The sequence below is a fragment of the Pinus tabuliformis genome, chromosome 9 (genome assembly GCF_031772625.1).
Source record: "Pinus tabuliformis cultivar Carrire ecotype Pingquan chromosome 9, CPIR1, whole genome shotgun sequence".
Lineage (NCBI taxonomy): Eukaryota > Viridiplantae > Streptophyta > Pinopsida > Pinales > Pinaceae > Pinus > Pinus tabuliformis.
The window spans coordinates 1,157,234,495-1,157,244,401 of record NC_142307.1 but is presented as its reverse complement, the minus strand read 5'-3'; positions in this window follow the sequence as shown (position 1 = coordinate 1,157,244,401).

Sequence of the window (9,907 nt, the reverse complement as noted above, 5' to 3'; positions counted from 1 at the left end):
ACAAAGTTCAATCTCGTTAAAAAATAAACATAAGTCATGAGCAAATGTTTCCCCCAGTGTTTAAGCTCAATAAAAAAAAATGAACCTATTCCCGGTAAATAACCATCGTGAATGTAGTACTTCAGCCTTTAAAGCCCTAGTCGTGTTCTCATCATCACCTCCACTCTGTATTGGCCGATCATTCACCTCCATCTGAGTGTTTACCCCTTTTTAGGGACAGCTGCGAAGAGTGATCCCACTAGCCATCCTTGTAACACTGCCGTGATTGGAAAATTCCAAACCTTACCTGGAATCAGTTGCTACCCAATTTTATCACTCGTTCCTCAAAAGACGAGTCTCCTTTAAGCTCTTTTCAACTGACTCGTAAAATATGAAAATATTGCTGAGCCATTGGCCTCTCCAACTCGTTAAAGGGACCGGAAGTGCTATCCCTCCATTAGATTTTAATCTTTTTGGACCTGAGGGATTATTACACAAAAAAATCGAGTGCTTGTTTTGTTCGGCTCGTTAAAAGTATCAAAAATTCATCCCTTCTGTATTGTTTTATACTTTTTCAGACTTAAGGGATTAGATGACGAAAAAGGAATTTTGGAGTTTCCTTTACGTTCCTTTTCAGACTCTCTAAAATTGAAAAGGACCGCGTTATCTTTGTCGTTAAACTCGTTAAAACTTAATAGCGACAAACTTGTCTGTAGCAGACAAGAATGAGTTTCACTATCGCTAGGCTCATTAAAACATAGCAATGGGTTTGCCCGAAGGGAAAATTATAGAACAAGCATATGTTATCCTCCTCAAGCTTGACAAAAACAAAGAGGTATTGGTCAGCAATGACTGGGGAAAATTGGGAAGAAAACTTGAAGAAACTTTGTTGGTAGCAAGTCTGTTATGAAACCAGCTCAAGAAAAGATAGAAAAGAAAGATCAACGCCTTAGAATTCAGCCTCTTTGAGGGGGCAACCTCCTTTACATTACATAAATGAACAATTCTTGGATGATACAAATGACAAAACCTCCTTTCTATATATAGGAGTCTAAGGAGTCACAATATAATCCAGCCGACCTAACAATAATAATATAAAGCCACAAAAATAACAATAGAGGGATTCTATGGGGCACAGAAATAGCGATATGGGGGTAATAGGGGCACAACAATATAAATAAGGGGTATAACTACAATAGTAATGGGGTAATCACTAGTATTATAGGGACCCAACATGCCCCTCTCCTTCAAAAAAGTGTTGTCCTCAACGCTTGAGCAGTTCTGGATACTTCTGCATAAAATTCTCATCCTCCCATGTGGAATCTTCAGTGGATAAGTTCTTCCACTTGATAAGATACTCTGAAATTGATCGATTTCGTAGCTGTCGAGTTCTTGTTTCTGTGACTGCTTCCGGTTCCAATATAATTTTTCCTTCCTCGTCAAGTTCTGGCAATATTGTTTGAACTGGGAGCTTGTCGCCTATAACCTTCTTTAAACATGAAACATGGAAAACTGGGTGCAATCGAGAAGCTGCAGGAAGCTCCAATTTGTATGCCATAGTACCAATCTTTTCCAACACCTTGTACGGACCATAATACTTTGGTGATAATTTATTATCCTTCTTAGCTTGCTTTAGGGACATTTGCTTATATGGTTGTAGCCATAGGAATACCCAATCACCTACATCAAAACTTCTTTCACTGCGATGTTGATCTGCCTGTTGTTTCATTCTATTTTGTGCCAACACGAGGTTATCCTTTAAGAGTTGAAGGACTTGTTGTTGATGTTCGATGTGATGTTCCACTGCCTGAACCTTAGAATTTTCTCTTAAATATGATGTGATTGATGGTGGTTGGTACCCATAAAGTGCCCTAAATGGGGTCATTTTTGTTGCTGTATGGAAGGAAGTGTTATACCACCATTCAGCCAGAGGCAACCATTTGACCCATTGTGTCTGTTTATCAGATAAAAAGCAACGAAGATATCCTTCCAAACATTTGTTTACTATCTCAGTTTGCCCATCAGATTGAGGATGATAAGATGAGCTATGAGCTAACTGAGTACCAAGACAAGAAAATAATTCTGTCCAAAAATTTCCAGTGAAAATGGGATCTCTGTCACTTACAATAATCTTTGGGTTTCCATGTAGCTTTTGAACTGTTTCCATAAATGTAGTAGAAACTGTACTGGCTTTAAATGGATGTGATAATGCACAAAAGTGTGCATACTTGGTAAGTCTGTCAACTACCACCATGATGACACTCTTTCCCTCAGACTTGGGTAAACCTGTGATAAAATCCATTGAAACCTCCTCCCAACGTTGGCTTGGAATGGATAAAGGTTGTAATAGACCCGGTGTCTTAATTGTTTCAACTTTATTTTGTTGGCAAACCAAACATTCCGCCACAAACTTTTGAATATCTGATTTAAGGCCATCACAAAAAAATTCCTTCTTAACCCTGTGGTAAGTTTTTAAAAATCCTGAGTGCCCTCCTAAGGGAAAAGTGTGCAATTCCATAAGAATCTTTTGTTTTAGCTGGGAATTCTTACAGAGGTATAAGCGATCTTTGTACCATAACGAATCATTTTGCTAGCTAAATGTATCAGAAGTACTGGAATCTTGTTGTAGCTTTCGAATAAGTGCCCACACTTCTTCGTCATTCTTCCATTCCTCCTTTGCTTCGTTTATCCAATCTGGTTGGATAATAGAAATGGCACACAACAATGCTTCCATATCCTCATCCTTTCTTGAGAGTGCATCTGCCACCACATTTTGCTTCCCTTTTTTGTAGATGATTTCAAAGTCATAACCCAACATCTTTGTGACCCACTTTTGTTGCTCTTAAGAGGATAATCTTTGTTCTAAAACGTATTTAAGGCTATCATGATCCGTTTTTACCTTGAAGTGTCTTCCCATTAGGTAGGGTCGCCATTTCTTAAGTGCATGGAGTATTGCCAATATTTCCTTCTCATAAATAGCTTTGCTTAAAAACTTTCCCTTGATTGGACGACTTTCAAAAGCAATGGGTCTTTCATCTTGCATTAGAACAGCACCAATTCCATTTCCTGAAGCATCACATTCCACAATAAAGGTTTTTGTGAAGTCCGGTGTAGCTAAGACCGGTGCTTGGCACATTGCCTCTTTAAGATGTTTAAAGGCCTTTGTTGCTTCCTGAGTCCATGAAAATGAATCTTTCTTCAATAATGTTGTAAGAGGTGCTGCTATTCTCCCATAATTCTTAACAAACTTGCGATAATACCCTGTCAACCCAAGAAATCCTCGCAGATGCTTTATGGATGTGGGGATTTTCCATTCCTTAATGGCTTTAATTTTGCTAGGGTCTACCTTAACTCCTTCATGAGATACAATATGACCCAAATATTCCACCTCCTGGACTCCAAAGAAACATTTGGATCTTTTTGCATATAATGGTTTCTCCTCCAATAGTTGTAGTACCTTGTCAACATGTTCAACATGATCCTTCCAAGACTTGCTGTAGATTAGTATATCATCAAAAAATACTAACACAAATTTTCTAAGGAATGGTTTGAAAATTGAATTCATCAAACCTTGAAATGTTGAAGGTGCGTTGGTAAGGCCAAAAGGCATGACAAAAAATTCATAATGACCCTCATGAGTCCTAAATGCCGTTTTCAGAATGTATTCAATCTTCATTCTGATTTGATGATATCCCGAACGAAGATCCAACTTGGTAAAGTAAATCCAACGAAGATTCATAATGACCAAGTGCAAGGGACAGTTGTTGCACTTGGTCTTGTAATTTTGATATATCATGTTGCATTTCTTCCTCTTCTTCATGAGTTATGCTAGAGCTTTCAGGTTCCTTACTAGGTGTTTTCATTTTCTTTCCTTGGGGCATCAATTACTGATAATAATGCTCTACTATGCCCTTTGAATTCCTTCAAAATAAATTTTCAAACCAAGCTTAAGCAAAAATTTAAGAAAATCTACACACCTTTTTTCACTTTGTAGGAGCTCGATATTGCCTCTGATGTATCTCTATACTTTCCAATCATCTACTTCTAAATTTGTGAGCTGTAGTAGCCCTCTGTGTCCTCTTTCCAATGCCACAAGTCTGACCCAAATTGGATTCTTCAAGGAAGAGTTATGTGAAATCTCCCACAGTGACTTGCTTATAGACTAGTTCAGTAGAGTGAACTTGTACGACGTACCACGATTCATTTTTTTTACCTCTAGATCTGAAACACACATACAAGAAACTATAGTCCATCCTCTTTCTGTACCTTTTTACGAAATTTTAATCCGATCCTCAGAGAGAAAGTTATGACGATTTTCCCCAGGTCACCTGTTTTGAATGTAATTCAGGAGTCTGCAAAAAGACCAGCTTCCTCAGATCATATCTCCGAAAATATCGCGCTAAAATCTCTGAAATTTGGACCCAAGGTTCAGCGCCAAGTCTTCTCAAATGGGTTTTTTTTGCGACTTTTGAAACGTCACAGAAAATAAGTTATAGCGAAAATGCCACGATGACCTGTTTGGAGCAGCGAAACCCTAGAATTCAAAGCTCTGATACCAAATGTTATGAAACCAGCTCAAGAAAAGATAGAAAAGAAAGATCAACGCCTTAGAATTCAGCCTCTTCGAGGGGGAAACCTCCTTTACATTACATAAATGAACAATTCTTGGATGATACAAATGACAAAACCTCCTTTCTATATATAGGAGTCTAAGGAGTCACAATATAATCCAGCCGACCTAACAATAATAATATAAAGCCACAAAAATAACAATAGAGGGATTCTATGGGGCACAGAAATAGCAATATGGGGGTAATAGGGGCACAAAAATATAAATAAGGGGTATAACTACAATAGTAATGGGGTAATCACTAGTATTATAGGGACCCAACAAAGTCGCTCTTGAACATGACACTTTCACTCTGCATCCAAGTCGGGTTGGGTTGTTTCATTCACCAGTCACATCACCATGGTCCCATCACACCATCCACATTTGGGGTTAATGCTACCAATCCATCACGTCAGTGTCACCGATATGTTCAAGAGAAGTCATTCAGAGAATTCACCTGTGTCTCACCCACTACAATACATTTACACTCCATTCTTTCATGACCACCACCCTGAACCTTATGTCATCAGATCGTTTTCACCTCCATTAAAATCATTTGCTCCGTTCCGTGTCATTGATGTGAGATTCATTAAGGCCCTCCTATGACAGATCACTTCTTGTCGACATCAGCTCATTATCCAAGAAGCCGATCTACGAACACCCCATTCAGTACTTTGAAGCTTGCATGCCTCAATGGCAAGTTTCTCACTTCCGGTGACAGGTTTACATCAATGGCCTTCGACCGAAAGATTTTGTTTGGTGTTTGACGCCAAGTCCTTTATTCACACCACGTGAATTGTACTGCAGTACCTTGAGGGTCATTATCATTATCGGTGATTCCTCTCGCGCCTGTTAACAGCTTACATCATTGGCTGGTAATCAGGTGATGTCTTTCCATGTTCGACTCCAAAGCATCGCTCACATGGATAGACTTGTACTTCGAGTGAAGATCGAACGAGATTGAAGACCCCGGATCTAGTTTCATCCATCCGGGCTGCGATATATATTCAGAGAAATAAAGACATCAAAAGTACATTACTGCTGCACAGATAATCATCCAATCAAAGGGATGATGACTCTATCAGAATCATCAGTCTACACTCAGACGATTGTCTGTCCTATGTACATGAAAATGAATTTATAAAGCTGAGCATGGGAATGCCCACCTGAGCTAGATCATGAAAATATTATGAAGATAATGTATTGTATTGTATCTTATTACAGGTCTCCTCTCAGCTTGAAAGAACTTCGGATCCTCATAATAAAGCATTTCACACGACATCAAAATATTAACGACCTCATGCTTTAGGGGGCAACTGTTATAAACATTTTTGGGCACTGCAACCCCAAGCATAAAATTTCCATAAACCAAGGGCTCCTAAGTCCCTAAAAGTGTTTTTCTAACTCCTAAAGGAACAAGGTCAATTGATTACAGCTTCTCTCAGAAGTTCTCCATGAAAAACTGCTCATAACTGGTCAAAACAGGATCATTTCAGCTGCTCCATAGGAAAATTGCATTGCATCTCACCTAAATACACTGTGTGGGTGCATTGCATTTCAAAAATCCCTTCTATGGGGTGCGATGGGCGAGAAGTGAAAAATGGCAGTGTCATTCCCCGAGGTGGAGAGGCATGGAATCTTCCAGAAACTTCTCTTGTGACACTTGCCTCTCTGAATTCGACCAAGGATGAGTAAGAGATCATCAATCTCCAAGTGGAAGCAAGAACTATCAGTGGGAAGACACTAATCAAATCACAAGCTGACTCATCTCCCTTACAGATATCTATATATGGATCCCTCATCCCAGAGATCTAGAGGCTTGAATTTTACAAATTGTAAGGAATTGTTGTTGGTTTCTTGAGACAACATCATAAGTGTTGGGTAATATAAGATTTGTATGAGGTGAAGAAGGGCTTACTTGCTGAGAGGATGACGCTGGGTTAGAACAACTGGTTGTAACTCCCTTGGCTCTTTCTTGTTTATCAATAAAAGCTATTCAAGTTTTCCTCCATACTCTTGTGTCATTTATGTTTTATGCATTTGTATGGTCAATTTACATTTGATCCTAGATTGTTTATGATTATAGATCCATGTTCTTGTCTAATGTCACGCTACTGTGATCCTACAGGTACTCTGTGAAGCTGGGCGTACAAGGGAGCAAGTAGCGAAAGGCTATCAAGAGAGAGAAGAATCGAACTAGGAGATTAGCGCAAGACAGAGGTTGGTCTTCTTTGTTCTTCTTTCATCTATATTTCGTAAAGGAAAAACGAAAGTAGCTTTACTTTGTTTGTTTCTAAGGTAGCTACCACACCTTAGTGGGATAAGCAGTTCTATGTAGACACTTTTCCCTGTAACAGTTGGGCACTCTTTTGATTTGGCAGACACATTGAGGAGCTTGAAGTAAGAAATAAGGAGTTGTAAGGTAGACAATGAAAGGATCATATAGGCACAAGAGAAACAAGCAACGGTTAATGCAACACTTCTTCAAAGTTTCTCAGAATTGCAGTGACAAGGGCCACTTCGGATAAGCCATGGACGGGAGGAAAAAACTAATGAGGAATATGGAAGTAGGTATCATTGTGGTTATAGGTCAGATATACATGACACAGTTAGAGATGACAAATTGTTGGGTACTCCAAATAGGAAAGGTGATGAATACATGTATTATTCTAGTTCTGGTTCGGATAAACATCATGATCATAATTGTTATCATTGTTATCATCTTTACAGAGGAGTGATAGGGGATGCTTGATACATTATTTTAAGAAAGTGAAGCCACCTACTTTTCATGGAGAATTGAAGAAACCAGAAGATGAAGAGGCTTGGATACTTGAGATGAAGAAATTATTTGAGTTGCATAAGTACAGAAATAATATGAATTCCATAATAGTTATCTTCAGCCTTGGAGGTAAATCAGACATCTAGTGGGAATATGTGAAGTGAGTTAGAGACATCAAGATAGATGACTTGACTTGGCATGAGTTCCAGAGGCTTTTAAGGAAGAAGTACTTGTTAGAAAGGTACTATGACAGTAAGGCCGAATAATTCTATGAGCTAAATATGGGATAAACGACAAATGAAGAGTCATTGGAGACTTCAGATGTATAAGTAGAGAGGCCTAGGACCTTAGTAGGATTCGGATTTTTATTGTAAAAATATACTCTATTTTCAAGCTGCAATACTTGTGACAGCGTTTGATGTAATCTATTGTTTTGGTAATAAGAATGAGTTTTGTTTTGAGCCAACACTGAGTTAACTCAAAGGGCTGAAGCTATTAGGTTAGTGCCCAACCCTAGCATCCAAGTCTCCTCTTTATTGTACATATATGCTAGTGTAGATTCATAGCTTAATTGTTCATTTTATTAGTACATGTATTTCCATTACAGCAGTGTAGATTAGATTGGTTGTGTGATAGTTTGCTTCCATTTGTGCCTTCTTTCAAGTAGCAAGTTAGCAAGGATAAAATGGATCACCACAAGGTTGTCAGCAAGTGTCTCGGCCTCACTTCCTCCCTCTGGGACCATGAGTTGAGGAAGGGACCCTTCAGCAGCCCCAAAAACATAGATTTCTAGTTCTTGTATGAGCTTTGAAGTTTGTTGTCGTTGATTCAGTATTTGGTTAATGCTGCAAAGCAGATTTCAATGTCATCTTTTTCCATCTCCATTTCTGCAATAATATCTCACTCATGCTTTCATTCCCTTCAGCAGCTCTCTTCATGCATAATATAGGCAATTGATTCATGCTTTTCTACTTTATGGAAATGTATCTTGTTGCATAGTTCTGGGAAGACACACATGTTTTAAGCAGAGCATGTACTTCAGGAGGAGACCAAGACTTCATCACTAACAGCCACCTTCCACTCCATCCACCTTATCCATCCCTTGTTTCACCATCACCCTCACAAGTTTTTCATCATTTTTCATTAAAATTCCCCTAGATACATTGAGTGAATCTAGCCATCTCTTATCTTGATATTGACTCATGAGTGCTCCTAGACCTTCTAACACTCCATTCCACCCATCACACACCTTTCCCGAGCTTCCCAACATCTCCAACACCTCACAATTAGCTATTGGTTGTATCTTGTGGGTTTCCTATAGTTCCTATAGGATCATCCTGTAGGTTTCTAGTACATCCTGTAGGTTCTCCTGAAATGGCCTGTTTTGAGGTTGAATTGATAGGAAACCTCTAGGAAGTCACAAAAAGCCTCCTAGGACCCCTCCACACCATCCAACCACTTCATGAATGTTGGCTTGAGGGGGCCTGACCCAAATTCAGAGTTAATTAGCCAAACAAATCCCTACACTACTGTCCTTCTCGGCAGCAGACTGCAGAGTGCGGATTGAGGTCTCACCCAAAGCAGTATTGGGGGATGTTGGAACCAGGTTTCCGCACCCTTGAGATGTCTGAGGGGTCAATTTTGTCCAACTATGAATGGCTTCACGCAGATCACTATATACACTGCCCTGACCTATGAGGCCTTTGCGATCTGTTATAATCACCTTCACGCAGCCCTAACCAAGGGCTGAGGAGGTTTCACGCTACTAAGGCAACGATCTAGGTTGTTTCCCAAAGTTATACCACAGATCTTACTTATATTATTATAGCTATTAGTGAACTTCGCGTAAACAGATACTTTATCTTATATTCACTTAATAAACACAATCATATATGTTCACACATCATATAAACAGCAGAAATGTAATTTATACCCAATATTCAATGAAAAAAATAGTAAATAAATACACAGGAATGGTATAAAACTTCTCTTTATTAATTCTTCAATCGGTTACAAACTCGACCTGCACTGCACACTCGGCTGCAGGGGTCTGTGCACTCAGCTGTGGACTACTAGGCCTCTGCACACTCAGCTGCATAGCCTTCCCCTACCCTATGACCCAAAGACTCAACTCTGCATTTCAAACAAGACTTAGTTCTTCATCATTTCTCTTTCTATTTCTCTTTCTCCCTTACACCTTAGAGCCTTGCTCTATTTATACAATCCCATGGTCCGCGAACCATGGGTAGATCTCTAAAGCCAACATTACATTACAAAACTAAGGGTGTTGGCTTGTAGGGGCCTGACCCACGTTTAGAGGTGATTTAGCCAAACAAATCCCCATACTACTGGCCCTTTCGACAACAGTCCACGGAGCGCAGACTGAGGTCTCACCCGAAGTAGTATGGGAAGGTGCTAGAACTAGGTTTCTGCACCCTGGGGATGTCTAATGAGCTCTGGTTGTCCACGGTTTGACTCATTGCGCACATCACTACGTGCATCTATTAGTCCCTCACAACCAGTGATGTTGCCTTCATGTA